The sequence below is a fragment of the Micromys minutus genome (assembly GCF_963924665.1).
Source record: "Micromys minutus genome assembly, chromosome: 17".
NCBI lineage: Eukaryota > Metazoa > Chordata > Mammalia > Rodentia > Muridae > Micromys > Micromys minutus.
The window spans coordinates 42,693,668-42,714,472 of record NC_137952.1 but is presented as its reverse complement, the minus strand read 5'-3'; positions in this window follow the sequence as shown (position 1 = coordinate 42,714,472).

Below are 20,805 nucleotides of genomic sequence, written 5' to 3'. Positions count from 1 at the left end.
GATAAACCTATGAGTTATAAAAGGGTTTTCTTAATTTTCTTGGCTTAAAATTTTTAAACATGAGAAACATTCTTTTCATAAATTTCTTTTTGAGATATAAAACACACATAGGAATCTGGATATGTTATAAGTAAGTAGTTGAGTTAATTTCGATTAAGTGAGCATATCTGTGTGCCTGGGTCCTAAATGTAGAAATAGCTCATCTTTAATTCCCCAGAGACCACTTTTGTATATATGCCCTTCCAGCCCAGCAAGAATAACTAAATCCAGAATCCTCAAACTCTGAAATTTATTTGTCTTTAAATTTAACCTAGAGAATTACTTCGTAGGTGTTCGACATGCTGTTGCCTAACTCGTTTCCCCAACAGTGTCATGGTGTGTGTCAGTGTTACCTGGCACTTATAGACCACACATTCTAATTTTTTTAAAAATCCAATTACTTAAATTGCAGCATATTCTTTTACTGTTGCCCATTGTACTTTTGATAGACATGGAAGTTATTTTAATTTGGTCCTTGGAGCTATAACTTGGGTTGAGTCATTTATTTTGTACAAGGTTCTTTATACTGTGTAGTTCAAGATCAGTCAGCCAATCTAGAGATGCTCTCATATTGCTTCATGTCATGATGTAACTTGGCAAAGAAGCTACAAGGAAGGAAGGGAGGGCACGTGTCTTATTCCTGGGACAAAGGCTTTAATCTAGTCATGAAGGCTCTGTCCTACAACCCAAATGCTTTCCACGAGACCCCATGTTTCCATATGAATACACCAAGGAGTTAAGATCTTCACAAATGAACATGTGGGAGTGCGCTCACACTGTACATGGATCTTTTAAAATACAGGGTATTGAGAAAAACAATTTTTGTTATAAAGAGTGGATTGCTATTGGTAGTCTCATACTTTCTTGTTATCTTTTACTGAACCAAGGTAGGAAGGTTCTAAGCCTTTCACCTCCTAATTGATGTTATTCATCAGGACACTGACCTATACTTTTGTTGTTGAGTTTTTAATTTGGGCAGTAGCAGATATTGGCTCTGAGGTAGTTGCTTTGGGTTGTTTCTTGAATGACCTTTGTCTATAGACTGTTTCCATGTGAGACATATCTCAAAAATCAAGGAGCCAATTAAGTTTGACAATGCAATAGAAAAATCAGTAAAGCACTTAGTTTGGGCTTAAAATCTGGGCTTGTATCATATCTGAATTCTGTTTGCCATGCTACCAACAACATATTGTCTTCAAAATTAAATTCTCCATGCCTTCATTGACATTTTCAGGAACACAGGTAAAGCTTTCATGTAACTGAAGTGTATTCAGTTCTTTCTGAAAATTATGTTAATTCTTTAGGTAGAATTAGCTTGTGAGACTTCACAGGAGTGACATCTTTCTGTCAGAACCTAAACTTGCTAATAATTGTATAGAACAACTGTCTACATATTAAAGCAAACTATGCTTAAAATGGAATACTATAACCAATTTGAGTATCATCATGCAGACCTCAAAGCCAAGCAGATGGCTTATGGGAAATAGAATTACTCATTCATTTTACAGAGCCAACTGAGCCTCTGCTATTTGTTGCTCTCTATGCTAACATAATTTACATTTCCTTATATTAAATTAAATGTTAATTATATAACAATATCGTCATAGCGCGATATACTATTTCAGTGAACGATAAGAGCTAGGGAGAAAATAAATCAAGTCAAGGTTAAGAGTAAGAGCCAGATGTAATTTCAGCTTGGAAGCTTTGCATCAGAAAATGTATTTGAGTGGAGAACATTGGTAACATGAAGGAGGAAACTGTGCCAAGATCTCAGGGAACGCGTTCTGGAAGAGGATGTTGCCAGACTGAATCTTTTCGAAAACAAGATTGGCAGGTTCAGGAGGAGCAGGAGGACAGTGTGGCTGGAGTCAGGGGGAAGAGAGAAAGGTCGTGCCACTAGAGTGGTAGATTTTGCTCCAAAGTTGATGGGATACTACTATAAGGACTTGCACTATTTGACCCGGAGTGTGTGTAGTTTGGAAAGATCAGTTTAGGTATGTAGAATGGATCATAGGTATTAAAAATGGGATTACAACACTTCCCTCCATTCCTTCCCTCCCGCCCATTCTCCCTCCTTCCCTCTCTCCTTCCCTCCCTCCCTTTTTTCTACTTGTTTGCCTACCTGTTTTTTTCCTTCCTTCCTTCCTTCCTTCTTTTTCTTCTTTCATTCATCTTCTTCTTTTTCTTTCATCTTTCTTTTTCTTTCTTTTTTTCTTTCTTTTTTCTTTCTTTCTTTCTTTATTTCTTTTCTTTCTTCTGTAAGACATGGCCTTACTAGGTAGCTCTGACAGATTTGAATTTCACTGCACAGAGCAGGCTAACCTTGAACTCAGTGATGTTTCTGCATCCTAAGTTATGGAATTAAAGGTAGCCACCACTATTTTTGGTGCTTTCCTTGAATTCTGAGAACATTTAATTCTCTTGGATACAAGATTGAAGATGTGTGCTATGAGCAGATTCAGAAAGTGTTTTCAAATAAGATAAGAGGTTATCATAGATGTATATTTGCAAAGAAAATCAGTTTATTCAATGCTAAACCACAATCTTGCCCTCACCCTTACTTTACAGGTAAGAAAAACAAGGCTTGGGGAGATTAAGTAGTTTTCCTAAGGTGAAGAGATGAGAACCACATTAAAGGCACAAAGAAATTTAGAGTCAAATTTATGATTCTAAGGTAACAACCTATCAAAATGTATCTTTTTAACTGAAATGTTGGAGAAAACAAAATGGTTGATTTATTCTTGTTAAGACTCGATCATAAGTATTACACACACACACACATACACACAGTCTATACTTTCTTACTAGTATTATTTGGATTTTCATGAATAGCTTATCAAAATTTACATATTTATGAGTCACGAGGTGATTTGATTCATGTGGGCATATCTCATGTCTTTGTAGGGAAACTATTCAAAACTTTCACTTCTAGGTATTTTGAAGAATATACTGCTCTATTGACTATGGTCATTGTGTTCTGCTATGAAACATAGAAATATAACATTTAGACTAACTAACCAGCCTTTCTCTATTTTCCCTGTTCTTCCCCTTCCCCAGTGCCAGCCATCATTCTGCCATTTGATTTGTATGGTGTCATTTAGTTTTACTATATATAAGTGATGCCATGAGTCTCTCTGCCTGACTTACCTCTCTTTACTTTTCTTACAGTTTCATTCTGTTGTGACAAATGATTTGTGTGGTTGAATAGTACTCCATTTTGTACCTATTACACATTTTTCAAAACTTCATTGATCTGATGAAGTTCATGTCTTACAAATTTCCCCCAAATTGTTTTATGTGTGTGTGTGTGGGGGGGGATTCACCTAGCATTTGGTGAATTCTTTATAAACTTTTTCTGAGTAATATATGGTGACTTGGAGTTGTAGGAGTTTTTGCCAGGTTGGAAAGGGGATATAGATGTACCAGCTCTGCTTAGCACCATGCTAAAGGGACAGAGTACCCGAGGCATTGGTCAGGGTGTCTAAAATGATGACTAACAGTAACTAAGGTCACACCTATTAACACTAAATAATATCCAGGAACTGAAATGACCACATCTAAAGGGTTGCTTTGGTTTGCTTCATCTAAGACCAGTGTGACATCAAGAGGGTCCTATGGTTTCTGTTACTACCTTTTAATTTCTGCTCTCCTTTCTTTGTGTTGGCTTTAATTTTAGCAAGACTTCATTACATGACCCTCTACTGCTAGAATTTTATACTGTCTAATTTGTTAACACCAATATAGAGTGTTTCCTCTCCTAAATGGTCCTGTATAAAGCTCTCAGATTCATGGGTATTGCCTGTATTCTTCAAGGGTACCATCATGTGATCATGTATGTTTCCTTCCAGTGGTTTCTATGATGACATCATCTAGGTTCCTAGGCCTGGGTCAAACACTCAGTCCCCGTGAGACTGTCAGCTTCTGTGAATATGAACAGAGAGTGAGAGAGGGGTGATTTTATAGCAAGAGTGTCTTAACTAGGTTTTTGTTGCTATGAACAGACACCATAACCAAGGCAATTTATATAATGACAACATTTAATTAGGGTTGGCTTACAGATTCAGAGGTATCATCAAGTCAGGAGCCTGGCAGTATCCAGGAAGGCACAGTACAGGGGGAGCCAAGAGTTCTCCATCTTTATCTGAAGGCATTCAGGAGAAGACTCAACTTTCAGGATGCTAGTAGGAAAGTCTCAAAGCCCACCCCTAAAGTAACATACTTCCTCCAACAAGGCCACACTTCGTAATAGTACTACTCCCTGGGCCAAACAAATACAAACCATCACAAAGAGTCAGAGATGATTATTAAAAGTTGGCAAAGTAGGAAGGGTCAGAAAAGACAGGAAAGATGGCTTCCCAAGTCCGAAGAAGATAACGCTAACCAAGCAACCTGCTCTTAATCATTTTACTCCTCTGAAAAAGGAAATCCCGGACAACTATGCATTTTAATTGATTTTGGATTTCTATAATGGTCACCATCTATTGCAAAGAGAATTTTTTTTTGTTGTTGAAGGGTAAGGATTATACTTATCTGTAAAGCTTATTTGTTGAAGGCAGAAGACTATACTTACCGTGGGTATAAGAACAACTATGTAGAATGCAGACAGGGGTTATGTTGGTTTAATGAATTGGTATTGCAGTTTCTACTCCAAGATCCATGCCTTTCCTAACCCTGAGGGTTTTCTAGGCTTTCCATTCTAGGCATGATTTCCTTCTTGTTGGGTGTGTCTTAAGTACTTGAAAGAAGCCTTATGTTTATGGTCTACTTGAAAAGTTGAAACATTATCAAGAGGCAGGTGTAGGAGGCAGGTACAGGAGGCAGGTGCAGGAGGCAGTACAGGAGGCAGGTGCAGGAGGCAGGTTCAGGAGGCAGGTACAGGAGGCAGGTTCAGGAGGCAGGTGCAGGAGGCAGGTACAGGAGGCAGGTGTAGGAGGCAGGTGTAGGAGGCAGGTACTGGAGGCAGGTGCAGGAGGCAGGTGCAGGAGGCAGGTGGCCACATTGCATATGCATTCAGGAGCAGTGATGATGACTGCTGCTTAGTTTACATTTTTATTAACCATGGACTTCACCCCATACAATAGTTCCATACACAGTCAGGTGGGTCTTCCCACCTCACATAACACTCTCCAAAAGCACCAAGGTAGCCAAATACAGAACTATACAGTATGCATAGATTGAATGCCTAGTCTCTATTTTCCTCTGTATTCCTTTAGTAGGAGTACTCATGAATATATCTTACTGAGGACCTTAGAATATCTTCTACCATGGTGTGAGGAGTGCAGTTCTTCAAACTTTGCACACAGAATTTGGCATCTGACTTTCCTTGACTTTTTTTTTTTTTTTTTTTTTTTTTTTTTTTTTTTTTTTAGATACTCTCTGTATTTACAATTGAAATGTTATCTCCTTCGCCCACCCGGTTGCCTTGATTGTTATTACAGCCACTATCAACTGACCCTCAGAAGCACACCAGAAGAAACAAAATGATTGGAGTTGTAAGCGACAGTAAAATTTAGGTGGTTTGATGCACACTCAAACCTGACTCTGTCATGTGGTATCTAAATGTATTCTGACAAGGATAGTGCTGGGATCCTTTAGATCCTCTTGACTTTCTGTCTTTTGAAAAACAGTTGACTTCTTAGTATAGTGTTTCAATTATTGGTAGCCAAAAGCCACACAAACTGATGGCCATTAGGTTCCTTACTTTACAGCCAGAGAGGTCTTCTCTTCTGTTCTTTTCACATTATAGGATGCAAAAGCAGAAGCAAAAGCCTGTCTCAGGGCTTTTGCATCTGCTCTTCACTTGGTCCTGAATACTGTATGTCCGCATTGTTCACATAACTCACTCATTCAAAACTCCCATTCTCTTAGTGCCATCCTCTCCTGGTGGTGTTTCCATGACAACTGTACATAGCACTTCCTCCTATACCTCCCCTTGCCCTTCCCAATTTCATTTTTCTTAAAAGCAATTTCCACTTCAACTTAATATGTTGATTCACATCATTTGTTACAGGTATCTATTTAGTCTTGTATTATGTATCTCCCCTTACTAGGTTTTAAAAAGGATTACTGAAATGTTTACTGTTGACTCATCAAGGTCAGGCCCACAGAGCACATTTCATAAATAATTCGTAATGAATAAACAGTGCCCCATGGTTAGATAAAGGCTGATAGGAAGTGGGCAACCACATAAAACTCAAGTTGATATTTTGTTTGTAAGAACTGTCTAGAAAATTTCTCTTCTTGGCAGATGGCATGTAGTCTTGTGGGGAAAGGCTTCAGGATGGAAGCTATAATAAGGGCTGGAGTGTGGCTCAGGGGAGTCAGGAATCTAGTAAGTAATTTAAAATTCCACTGAGGTCAGCATCCAAGAGAGAGGGAGATACTTGGAAATATAGAATGACCAAGTTCGTGGCTGATTACAAATGGGGTGTGGTAGAAAAGTAACTTCTAGTTTCTTCCTTGGGTAGCTGTGTAGCTAGAGCTACTGTCTACTTAGTTTGGGATACTGTAGAAAAGAAGGCTGGAGGGCAAGCGTCAAGAGAGGAATATGGTGAGCAGATGCCACTGAGCCGACTAATCCTCTGAAGCTGTGGCTCGGGGCTGGAGATAAAGACTTAGGAGCCATTGTTCCAGATTCTATGTACAGAATTCAGGGTAGGGAGAGGGAATGGTGTTCTGGAAAACACCATTACTAGGAAGACACATTTAAAAACTGTGAAGACAAGTAACAAGCAACCATTAGAGAAATGGAGAAAATCAAAGAAAAGTTCACGTGAAGCCAAGAGTGTGCCAAGTCAGAAAGACACAGAGAGACACAGGAATAAAAGGTTGACCCTGGCTTTGACAAGTGACATCCAGGATACAGAGTGAACATTACAACAGGAAGGTATTCAGTGATTTCTTCTCCAAATTTTTTCATAGGCAACATCCCATGGTGTCAAAATAAGCCATTTGTCTGTTCCATTTGAGACCTGAGTTCTGTAACATGGATAATAGAAAATACTCTTAATAGTTAAATCCAAAACTATTACTGTCTTAGGCTAAATACCTACAATTTCTTTATCTCATGAAACAAACTTAATTTTCTGGAATATTCTGATACTGGAGTCAGGGAAACCTGACCTAGCCTAGGTCCAGTTGTTGCTGAAAGCTAACCTTGAACAACATGGGATATTCTTTAACTTCAATTTTTCTTTGTGAAACCACAGACTGATCTCAGGAGGTCCCTGGCAAAATATATGGACAGTGTTTGACTTTAGCTATAGCACATTTTAATTAATGAAATCATGCTAGACATTTATTAAAGATACCATAACTGGGTAATGTCTGTTCTATTACAATAATCATTCCTCCTTTGGGCACACTCCATTTTTCTACATTATTCTTCATATACAGAAACCTAAACAAGGCACAAGCTCTTTAATAGGGCTGTGACTAATGCAGAGTACATGTGAAGGTGGAACAAAACAGAATATACATCTGTTGTAAGTTTTTGGCTGTTGTCAAAGTACTAGTGATTTCTTCAGTATTTCTGCTGCAAAGAAGCAGACTTCTAAATATAGACCAAATCATTTGCTTGGATACTTAAGGTTCTTTTTAAAAAAACAAAAACAAAACAAAACAAAAAAACCTAAACAACAGCAACAACAACAACAAACTACTGATCTAAGCCAAGGCCATATACATTAAAGGTTCTGGAAACAAAATAATATGTTCTACCAGATCACCAATTCAATAAGATTTATTGAACATAGTTAATTTTTTATAAAAATAATTTATGTTGTTTATTTTTCTACTAAGACATCATTAGTTTTGCAAACATGAACTCAACGCCAGCATCAAGTCTATATCTTTGTCTTTTAATGGAATGGATGGCCAGGAACACAGCCCAGTGGTGGAGCGCTTGGCTAGCATGTGTGACCCTGGTTTAGTCCCCAGTATGACAAACCAACCATGCCCGTCAGCAGAGTAGGTGGGAGCTGAAGACCTATATGGTTCCTGGCCAGTGTTAGTCCTGAAATGTTGTCTTTGAAATACATATGCAAGGAAGGTGTGGCCTTTCCTGCCCAGTTGCTGGTGATGAACCTTGATTATGGGTCTTCATTTTGTTAGTTAGCACATGGAGGGACATAGCGGAGGGCTCAGTGTCTATTTCAGCTACTTCCAGAGGATGTCTAATGACATCCCTTTATCACGAGCACTTCTTGGTAGCAGCAATGCCTCTCTGGCCTAAGAATCAAAAAGAGATTCATAAAAAATAGATACCTATAGACCCCACATAGCCCTCCCTAGCCAACCAATAGACTCAGAAGTAGCACATGAATGATTAAGTTCCTGGATTTCATATTGGTTTGTTTAGCAACAGGAACATGTCAATAGTTAACCGAGACAATATAATTTCACATAATAACTTTTCCTATGCACTCAGAGTCCTTTGGGACCTCTATTTTCTGCAACTGCTTTGTCTTGATCTTCAATGACTACAGGACAGACATCATGGCAGAACACTGCATAGAGCAAAATTAGGTTATGGTTTTTAAAGGCCTACAAACTAAATTTACCTAGAAGGTGATAGTTTTCTTAGCCTAACTCACTGATACTCAAACAGTGTGAATTTTGCATCCTAGCACTATTTGCCAAGGTCTGGAGACACTTTGGACTATTGTGGTCCAGGGAAGAGGACCTGCATGTAACATGTGAATGAATGGTAGACTGGAGTTAAAAATCTGAAAGGCATAACCCCGTCCCAAAGATGCATAAGAGGTAAAGAGTGTGGAGGAATAGGGCACTCAGGAGAGTACTTTGTGAGGTTAGCAGTGAGCAAAGGTCAGGGGTCCTTGCTAGCCATGCCCACTTCTTCACAGCAAGAATTCACAAATTTCCAAATATGTATCTCTCTCTCTCCCTCTCCCTCCCTCCCCCACTCCCTTTCCCACACTCTCTCTCTGTATGTGTGACTCAAATGGCATGTGAGATACGATCTCTGACCAGCACAGCAGTAAAACACATCATTTTTTTTTAAAGGAACAAATATGAAGCCCTGGACAAGTGAATCCTTTAGACCAGAGACTAGAATCCCTCCATTACCTCCTTTCTTTCTGAGATTTAAAATCTTTCATAGGATTTAAATGCTTCATTGAGACAGTTCCTTGAAATATTTTTTTTTTCAGCAGCACTTTAGTAAAATTCTCTGTCACTCAGCTAAGAGAGGCCACATGATTTAGGGCTTCATTTACATTATTATCCTTCTTTGTCTACTCAGATTATTTATGGAGTTCTGATCTTGTGCCTGGCACCATTAGGATTTCTCATTCCCAAGATATCAGGTTTAATACTGTGTTTTGTTTCAAAGCAAGCAGATAAGAGTGCAGAAAATGTCATACTGCTTTTGAAGTACCAGACAGTGAACAGTTTGTTCACCATGCACTGTGTACCTTTGAATATCCTTTTCTGTGTTGTGAGTCTTCAAAGGAAATAGAACCTGTTCACAGTGGAGACATCAGAGATGTAGCTTCCCACCCTCTTACAAGGACAGGCATATATAACTGTGTATGGTTTTGTATTAGAAGGTAGTGGGACTGTTTCTGGCAATGGCCATAGGCAGCTGCAGTGGAGGTACGCTGATGCCCTTTCATGGAAAAGTAATGTAGTACACAAGTTTAGTAGGGCAAATCCTTTGTCATTGCTTTAATAGTGATCAGGAACAAAATCGAGGCTTGACTATGGTAGGCAGGCATTCTGTCAAGAACATATCCAGCCCATGTACCAAGTTTTGTCGACAGATTTTGTGAGGAAGAGGTATACCAACCAAATTTGATGCTGCTAAGTGATGGTGATGATATTAAGCTTAAAAACCATGGTTACTTTGAGATATATCTCATTGGGTTGAACTAGAAACTCTCTAGCAACAAACCTTTGTTTTTGGAAATACAAGTAATTCTTTGCAGATCTTCAAAGGTCTCCCCAAAACATCAAGCCAATTAATACCACCACCCCCTTCCATAATAGGCTCCAGGACATGATAGCTCAACAGGATAGTCTCTGGTTATGGAAGTATCTGTCTTGATACCATTGCAGCCAGATCAATACTGTGTACTGGGCCAGGGTATAGGAAGCAGGATTGAGGTTTGATCTGTTCACAAGATCTGAGAAATACAGACAATTCTGTGCCCATAAGAAACTGGAATGTCTGTATCTTTTTGTTTGTTCCATTTGCCTGCTTTGGACTGCAGACTAATATTTCATATAATGAATTTTCCCTTTGTACTCAGCTATGGAGAGATTATAAGGTGGTTAGCTAACAGTGTTAGTTAAACAGCTGTTTGAGAACTAAAGAGAAAATCATCAGTGGATGCCCCTTTAATATGTTCTCATCTAAATTTTGCAAAAAAGAAAAAAAGTACCCTTTGAAAGGCAAAGTTCCTATTTTTCAGATAAGAAAACTGAAGGTAAGAAAGGAAACCTTGAATTCTAATTGAGATTAGTCTGCTTTTTCAAACCCATGTTCTTTTTCTCATAACCTGCAGAGGTCCATGAACACTCCCTCTAATGACCCATGAGTATTCAAATGAATATGACTTATTGCCATGGAAAATCCCAGTTCTGCTCAGAAAGGATGCAGGCATGTGGATTCAGCCCCTTTGATGTCACAGCATTGCATGTGGCTTCATCACCTAGAGGAGCAAGAAATCTGCTCTGAGGTTGCAAATTTAATTTTAGGCATGGGGGTTATGTCAGTCTGTCTGTCTGCCAAGGGACAAATTAGGATCAGGTGATTATCAAACTGTTTTTTGTCCCTCTCTGACCTACCTTCTCCTCTTAACTGAATCATCACTGTGTAACAAGAAGAGCAGCAAAGAAAAAAGGTGGCTTCATGTCTTTAGCTTTCTACCTTCTATTTCTCTCTGACCTTTAAAAAATATTGGTGGCATCCAGGGCCCATCAGCTAACAGGCGCGTGTCATTTGAAATAATAAAACAATAGCCTGTTGAGTTTCTAAGAGCCCCTCAGTTTTTCTTAGAAAAAAAAAAAACACAGCTCCTTCAAAAGGTCAACTGGGCATTATAGTAACACCCACAGACTCAAGATGTTCAAACCACTGTTCTGTGCACCCATTTGGATGGTCCTTAGATGTTGCTTTGTATCCAAAGGCCTGTTTCCTCATCACTACAATGGACTCAACATTTAATTCTACTGTCTGTGCTCTGAACAACTACCACATGCTAGTTCCTAATTTTATATACAAGGACTAGAGGAGTGAAGAAAACCAGGCAAGTCTTTCTGTACTCCTTGATATGAATGTGTTAGCTTTCTTTTGCTCTGATAATCAGATTTAAAGGGTTTTGGTTTGGCTCACAGTTTGAAGAGCTTTCAGCCCATGATGGTCAGATCTCTTTGGAGATCTGTGGTGAAGCAGGGAGTACAGATCTTACAGGAGACAGAAAAGAAGCAAAGAGGTTCCCTCCTCTTTAAAGACACAGCAACAAAGACTTAAGTTCCTTCTACTAGGCCCAACCTGAAGATTCCCCCACTCTTTAATATCATCAGAGACTATGAAACACACCTTCAACACAAGGTCTTTGGAGAACATTTACACTCCAAAGAATAATAGAAGCAGATTGTAAACAGATATGATAGTAACTTAATTTTAGGTAGCACAAAATCTACCTAAATGCACACCGGCATTAAGCTGAGTAAGGAATAGAAAGCTGGTGTAAGGGATAACTGAATTTCAAGATGCAAATGAGGAAGGCCTTTTGAAGAGATCATACTGAGAAGATCAGAGTAGTATGAAGGGAGAGACACTCATGTGCCTGAAGCAAGAGCTCATCAATCAAAGGGAGAGTTCAATGTGAAATTAAACATAACAGCTATACTATTATACTGGACTACTAAGGAAAGGAAAAGAATAATGGAAGGAGGCCAATGGTGGGATGACCAAGTTCTGTTCTACCATTTCCCATTTAATACACATGTCTCCTAAAATAGGCTCAGAATCTAAGCTTAGGAACCTGCCATGACTTCTTGGATGAGTTTTCTTAATGAGGCAATGTTTCTTTCATCCTTGGGTCCTACCGGTGAACGGGACAGTACTATAGTCTGTACAGGGCATACCTACTCCCTTTTGTACAACCACACCTCTAACATTTGAAAACTGTGAAATCTCTGCTCCATAATTCCTCCTGGCTGTCCTCTTGTGTGCAGGTTCCACACTTCTCATTTTCATTTTGACCATTTGAAAGACAGAAAATTTGTTCATTGTTTTAAAAACACAGGGAAATCGGTGAGCTGATCCTTTGCGGCATCCCACCTCCATGGTGAATATATTGTCACCAGCCATCTTATAAGCATAATCCATGGCCACAACACTTACAAAGCACAGGTAGGCCAGTACAAAGCCACTATTGGTGCTAGAAGATGATGACAAGGAAAAATGATGGTAGAAGGGTTGGCCTGAAATCTTTGCTGTCCTTTGGTTAGCCATCTGAAGTAATAGGCAGGCTCTTCATTATAGACCACGTGCCCATGTAGATGCACCAAATGACCATATAGAGCCATTTTCTCTGACTTATTTATTATATTATACAAACACAGATTTTATAGATCTACTGATAGATCATGGATAAACTTAGAGGATAACAGTAAAAAGAGTCTATGAATTGAGCTGCTTATTCATCTGTTTCACCATTCAGATTTAAAACAAAAATTTAATCATTAAACTGATCATAATTTGGGTTGGTGAAAGAATAATTGAGATGCCCACTCAGAGTGATTCTCATGAAACAATATCCTCCAATGTCAAGTCACAGTGATTTATCTGATGGCCTGCGCTGTGAGGAAGTAGCTACCTCATCATGCCATGCTAATTTCTTGTTGGTTGATCTATTTAACTTAAAGATATGATGGACAAATCCAAAAATCTTGCATGGCTTGGTCCAATCAAGGACACCTAGATATCTGACCTTGAAGCTGTCCAAACTAGGCATCTAGCCATCTGGGGATCCTGATACTCTCTGCCACAAGAACTTGCAAACTCATCTGCATGACTCAACACTTTTGCTGTTGTGGGAAATGTGTTTGCAAAATTTTACTGCCTTCTGCAGTTTGTAGAGCTAAGTTTTTTTTTTTTTTTTTTTTTTTTTTTTTTTTGTTAAACTCAATGGAGATGGGAGATTATTATTCCTTGAGCACTCTGTGCCTAACTGAAGCCTAGACATTCTTCAAAGACAGACTCTTGCATAATTTTTTAATGATAATCAAAGTGCATGATAATCTCTTTCTCCTGAACTCATAAAATTTCCCTCGTCTAGATCAGTGAATCTCAAACTTCAATGCACATGTAGTATTATAGGGGATCTCCTTAACATTCAGCATGTCTGGGACTCTAACTGGTTGGTTGGGAGAAAACACTCTTTGATAGTGGGAAAGGGCTCTGTTGTGACCTTGATACTTCCCTCAGTGACTCTTAAGCTTTTCAAGGGCTTTGCCTGCTTCCTTCCTTCATGTACCAGCGAGCAACTGCAATAGTGCTATGCAAACAAGAACCACTCAATAAATATTTGTAGGATAAGCTGCCTTCTATATGGTAGAAAGAGCACCGATTCCTCCCCAGCCCAATTTATGTGCTCAATAATTGTTATTCAATTAAATGTAGGGAGGGCCAGCCAGGGTGTAGGTGGCCAGTGAGAGAAGACTTATAGAAAACTAATCTAGGCTCTGACTCAGTGACACAGTTGGAAAATGCACAGATGTGGATTCAGGGGAAAATGGTATACAAAATAAAAACTTTTATATTCTTACCATGTAGCAGCAAACATAACTTTAAAAAAAAAAAAAAAAACTCTTTGAAAGTGGGAGATTTTCTGTCTGAAGTTTTTCTTTCCCTATTGTTAAAATAGACCTTCAGGTAAACCTGTTTATGAGCTCTATGTGGGGTCTTGTTTAAAAAGAGTAGGATTTCCCCCTGTAAAGCTAAGTGGGAAGAACTTTCTGGACTGTTTAAGACAAGGGTTACAGTTTAACAGTGGTTTTGACATGCTTCCCAGCAGCTTCCACTTACTTTCCCCATGCCTGGCCATCTACCGATGCACATGCACACATAGAACAATGTTCTGACTATGGTTTAGAAATGTGATAGCCCCCTGTACAGATCCATCTTCTTGGAGGCTGGACTCAGTGCTCTTACCACACAACTTGGTCCCAAAGAATACATAGGACACAGACAAGACATGTTCATAGACACAGAGCATTTCCTAACTCTGAAGAAGGAGAAGGCACTGATGATGGTGAATGGTGAAGTATTGGTAGGCTCAGGGTTAGAGGTCAGCAACTTTAGTCCTTTTTCTTTTCTTTTCTTTCTTTCTTTTTTTTTTTTTTTTTTTTTTGACTTGAGGAGTTGGTGACTCACACTCAACTGGGACAACTCATTGCATATATTAGTTTTAAAGCTCCAAATCTTCATAAACCTTTCATAAGTGCTCCGACTGGCCTTGATATTCCTCCCTTTGTATTGTCAGAACTATCCTCCTGAATTAGAAATCAGAGATTGGCTCTGGAAGGCTATAGCTAGCTGTCGCTTTGATGTCTGATGCTGGGGTGGGTGGGGTATATGGTTGAATGATTTCTTAGAACCTTCCTATGATGTTATGCCGGCAGGCTGTTCCACCCCCATGTGTTATTTCTAACCTCCCATTCAGCTAGACCATGAAGGGAAAGCTGTACAGTAGGTAGGGTTTACCAACCTGAGACCTGAGTCCCACTGATCTATAGTCATCCTGGCTGGAGAACTACAGTGGGCTCAAAATCAAGGGGAAACATTTGGATCTCGGGACAAGTAGAACAGTCTAAAACCTGGAGCTGCTTCTGGAAGGAGTGAAGAGCAATTAGGAAGCTGTGGTGTCCTCAGACTGTGCAGGGACAAAAGTGAGTTGGCTTTTCAGTCAGCTCTGCACCCTGAACTGCTTTTACTGCAGAGCCTGTGCCCTCCAGGTGCAGGTGGCCATTGGTGCCCCACAGCCCCCCATAAAGGTGTGCCAGAAAGCCTCCTTGTCTCTGCAGTGAGAACCTGGGCCAGCTCTGGGCTGGCTGCCAACAGCTGCTTGCAGACTGCGCCACAGCACAGACTGCTTGGCTGCAGTCAATGAAGGAACAGACAGCAGAGCTGAGATGGGCAATGTCTCTCTGCTTTTACTTCCCTTCTTTCCATACCTCCTCTGACCTTTCACATGATGTAGGGCTCCTGATTCCATGTGTCTTGATCCCCAATCCCCTCACAGTATTTACCTCTCTGAAGTATTCATGTCCTTCTTGGTGGCTCCTGATACCACCTCTGAAGCTCTTAGGATAAGGCACCATAGGGAGATCAGGATGGAGGGCCTGATGAAGTCTAGGCATTCCAAGAGCTATCAGTGAGAATTAAGGGCACCATTTGTCCTCTAAAAACACCTGAACTTCCCTGTAGAGGGGATTCCCTTGGGACAGAGTCAGAAAGCTGTCCTTGGCATGTCAAGGTCACTTGGCATCATCTGAACGAACCCTTCTGTAACATGATGATTTTTCTTCCCCTCTCTGTATTGGAGAGTTTGGTATAAAGTGATACGTGGGAGAATGTGTCACTTCATCAGCTCTGACGAAACCCAGCAATTACCTGGGGGAGAATCTTGTTAAAATGCAGGTGCTGAGGTGAGGCCTAGCATTCTGCATCTCTAACAAATTCCCAGGTTAAAGGATAACCGTGTAGAGATGTGGCTAATATAGAACAGAACAACTAGACCTTATGAAGTGCCAGGCAAGTGTAGCATTTCAGTTCTTATGAATTTGTCCTTGAGAGAAAAGCATATTTGCATCTTAGGAGGAGCCGTCCACATCCCTAATTCAAAAGCAGGTCACTGCTGCTGCTCTTGGGAAGAGGTAAATTTAGGAGAGACATGTATATCTGTCCAATTCCTTCCTTCCTTGACATTCTCTCTCTTCCTATTGGAGTGGGTCCTGGATTTTTCAGACCCTAGCCATGATGAACAGTAACTGCATTTGGTTACTTCCTAGACCAAATGACAAAGAGAAGAAGGTTGGTTAAAGGACACTGAGAAAGATAATGTGTGACAAATGCAAGGACAATGTTTGTAGGAGTGCTCTCCCTAAAGCCAAATCTGGAAACAGCTCAGAGGCCTAATAACAGCAGCAGAAGAGACTAAATTGTGTTTGCTCCGTATGATGAAACAAATTATTGTAACATGCAACCCCTCTGTGTGAGTCTTCTAGGCAGAATGACAAACAAAAAAGGTAAATATGGGAGTATTTGCTGTGTGAGCACTTGTAAATTAACCAGAGTCAGAACTAACCAGAGTAAAACTAACCAGAAGTCAGAAGTCTGGTCACCTGAGAAGTTACCCTCTGTTGAAAATGAATGTGTGTATGGGAGTCTGTGGGTTCCCAGAAGCTCCTTCATGTTGGTCTGGGCTTACTCTCCAGTTTACTAAGCTAGATATTTAAGATCTGCATAATTTGCTATGTATGTTAGATTTAAATAAAAAATACTTAAAGCTAAAATCCAGGAGGGCTTACTTCTAATTTTATCTTCCACAGTCTCCCAACCCCTTCACATTTCTGGGCTCTTCTCTCCCCCGCCCCCACATCTCTCATAAAATGAAAATCTGTGTTGGCTCCATCACTCATCCTTCCTGGTTTGCTTCTTGCCAGATTCCCAGGTACTTTTTCTAGACCACATCACAAAAATAGAAGCTGCTTTCTCATCACATCCCCCTGTGACTTCACAGAAGGCTCAGGCTGTGTTGTTTGCAGCTCACAGGGCTGCCCTCCAGGTTTCTAAGCCTTTCCTCTGGCCACCAAAAGCCTCCTTTGTTTTTTTGGTCCTGAACTGGAAACCTCTCTCCTAAATCCACAGTAAATTATTGGCAGAAGTTTCTCCTCAGAAGGGAGGACACTAGACAGTTGTCTGAATTTCCCTTCTAAGTTTCTGACGACAAACCTAGGTTCAATTCCACCCATGTTCACTATGATAAACCCAGGAGTACATTAAGTTTGATTATGGAGCACAGATAAGAGGTTATGACGGGAACACGAGTGACTCCAAACTAGCCTCTCTGGTTGTCACTCAGGATGGATGATAGCTTCTCAGTGGCTTCCCCCTTCTCCTTCCTATCCTATATACTCTGGCCTCCTGCCAAGACCAAAAGCCACACCTAGTTGGGTCAGAATTACATATAATTTTCTGGAAGGAGTATTGGCTACTAAGGGAAGGGTTCCATGATGCTGCAAGCCTCTTCCTTCTCTAATTAAAGAAGTCCATCTGTGATGCTGTTGTACGGGTAGAATAGTTGATCTCATGAGGATAACATACACATTGACATTTCACTGACTTTTGACAGGGAGGAGGGAAACTTAGTGGCCAGCAGTTTTTACAGTGAGGGGATACTGGAGACAAAAATTCCAAAAATGAAAGCAAAAATCCCCACACTATAAAAATGTATATCTTAATAATTTTGAGCCTTACCCAGTGACTTGGGATGTTTTATACAAAGATTCAAAGCCAAACTTCTCCTGACCTGTGACACCTTGCTCTAAATGGCCAGTCTCAAGGAGAACTGGCCCTGTCACGTTTACTACTTAACAAGATCCAGATGGGGAACTATCCAATTATGGGACTCCCATAGGGACACAGGTGAAGGGGAAAGTGAGCCCCATTAACTGTTGTAAAAGAACCCCAACTCCTGTTTGTGGGAACAATTCTCTCCGAGAACTGGCAATTCTGGTTTTCTCTATGATGATGTATATACTTTACTAATCTTTTTCTATCTGTTTACCCTTTTAACTCCTGTCTCATAGCTTCTTGCATGATATTTTGGTGGACCACACAGATACATCTCTCCTTAGCTTCCCTTGTCATTCTCCTGCAAGATGCTTTCATATCTCCCCTCCCTCGTGCTGTTACTTCATCCTTCTCTGCATCACATCCATGAGAATTTATCTTCTCTCCTTCCCAAGAAGCTCTCTATTTTTCTTCTAGTGTGACTGGACCATGTGTCTTTATCCTTTAGTAAATTTGTCTGGGCACTGTCACGTGGCAATTGCTAAGGGTTGAAGAGAAAGAGGAAGGATGTTTAAGGTCAGTAGAGGCCAGGCTTGGAGATGGCAAACTTCCCTTTTTAGCACATTCTCTTGGTAATCACTAGGCATAGGTCAGATTCAAAGGGTAGGAAAATAGTCCACATCAGGACTAGAAGTGCTGCAAAATCACATTTCAATGAATGTGTCTATGGTGAGTTAGACAACAATCAAAGCCTTTTCTACAATAAAGTTGTCACTTTGACTAAGATATAAAGATGGTAGCATTAAAAATTGGGTCCTCTTTCTCTTTTAAAAATGTAGCAATTGTTACATAAGGTTACTTTCAGGCAGGCACACAATGCCCTTTGGGCATAACCTCATATTCTCCTATCTTCCCCCACTGCCTACCTTCCTTTAATCTTTTATTCCTCTTACATAGTTTTCCTTCTATTTTCAGGCCATCTGTACATATGCATCCTGGTGTAATTTACAAAGCTTAGGACCCAGGGTCTCTTCATAGGACATCGGTGTGAAGTGATGCCTCTGTCCAGTCCTCCTAGACTGTAGGTGTGAGAAGGACAATACCAACTAGTCAAATTTGTTCTTCAGACATCTTTTGTGAATTGCTGCTCTGGGGGTTAGTGGACCATGTTAATCTTCACTGATCAGACAAAGGTGTGTCAATGTGGGTGCAGAAATGACAGGAGCTGTCACAGACATTCTTGCATACAAGGTAGGTCTTGCTCAGAAGATAAGGGTCTTAGATCAAATTTTCTAGAAGAGCCGGAAGCATGGATTCATGGCAACAATTGGTGGATAGATGCTTCTCAGAAGCAGCTGAGGGGCTGGTATGGCTGTAACAATCCTATCTTGAGACAAGAAGGGGACTGTGCTCATGTGACAAACTGTCTTCGGCTGTGGCTTTGGGACCATGTCATAGTATCGCCATTGATGTGACTTTCATTGACATGGACCAGTGTTTGTTGGAGGAATTTAGCTTGAACTTTTACCAGCCAGTATTCAGAGCAGCTGAAGCCTAACATACGGGGTCATGGCTTGACCCAAACTGTAGCTACCACACTGAGGCAATGCCTAGAAGCCAATTTCTGAACTTCAAAGTATTAGATAAAGTGTACACAACTGTCATCAAAGAGAAAGGTGCCTCAGTTGAGGAGATGCCTCCATGAGACTCAGCCAAAAGGCACTTTCTCAATTATTGATCCGTGGCGGGGGGGGGGGGTCCCAGCCCATGGTGCACGGTGTCACCCCTGGGCTGCTAGTACTGGCTTCTATAAGAAAGCAGGCTGAATTTGTTGCCTTGAGTATTTTGTTCCCTCTTCTAAGAAGGACTGAAGCATCCACACTTTGGACTTCCTTCTTCTTGAGCTTCATGTGGTCTGTGAATTGCATCTTGGGTATTTTGAGCTTTGGGATAATAACCACTGATCAGTGAGTGCATATAATGTGTGTTCTTTTGTGACTGGGTTACTTCACTCTGGATGTATTTTCTAATTCTGTCCCTTTGCCTAAGATACACATGGAGAGACTCATGGCTCCAGCAGCATATGTAGCAGAAGATGGCCTTGTTAAACATCAATGGGAGAAGAAACCCTTGGTCCTGGGAAGGCTTGATACTCCAATATAAGGAAATACCAGAGCAGGGAGAAGGGAGTCGCTGGGTAGGTGCGGGAGCACCCTCAGAGAAGCAGGGGGAGGGAGGATGAGATGGGGGTTTCCAGAGGAGAAACCAGGAAAGGAGATACCACTTGAAATATAAATAAGCAATATATCTAATAATAATGAAAAAAGAAAGCATGCTGAGCAAGCCACATGAGAGCAAGCCAACAAGCCTCACTCTTCACAGGCTCTGCATCAGCTCCTGCCTGCCTCCAGGTTGCTGATCACACACCCACCCCTCCCACACACCAGTTAATATTAATATGCCTTGGCTAACTCAAAGGCTGGGCATTTCTAATCCTTCCCATTTCCAGCAAACACTCCCCTCTGCTATCCCAATGTTAACATGCTTAAAATATGTATATTTCATCTCTGCTACCCCAAACCCAATCCCAGAAGTGGCCTATGTGGTCATCTTCCCTGATTTTCACATGTCAAAGGGCCTTTAAGTCTGGTCTTCTTCCCCATCATGCTGATCTCTGCCTCTTCCTCTTCTATCCACCCCCAAATACTCTTCCCCCATCCCATTTCTAGCCCACACAAATTCCCAGGCCCTGCTTCAGTCTACCAGCCCAGCATCTGGGAACTAATTGAGTCTAATTGAATTGAGTCAGCATTAGAACCAATCCCACCACTGCCCTGCTTTAGTTTCCACCTGACTTCCTTTGGTGATGAGCATCAATGAAGAAGTATAAGCAAAATAACCCTTTCTTCCCAGTTTGCTCTTTTGGTCATGATATTTTGTCGAAGTAATAGAACCCTAACTAAGACACTCAATTTATTTAGAAGGCTTTATTCTCCTGGGGTCCTCCATTCTCTTTGGCTTTTACACTCTTTATGCCTCCTTTTCTGTGGGGTTCCTTGGTCTTTTTGAATGCAGGTATTTGATGGAGATATCTTATTTAGAGCCGTGTGTATCATGATCTCTCACTCTCTGTGTAATATCTTGCTGTGGGTCTCTGTATTTGTTCCCATGTGCTATAGGAGAAATGTTTTCTGAATAAGGCACTGAATAAGTAGAAC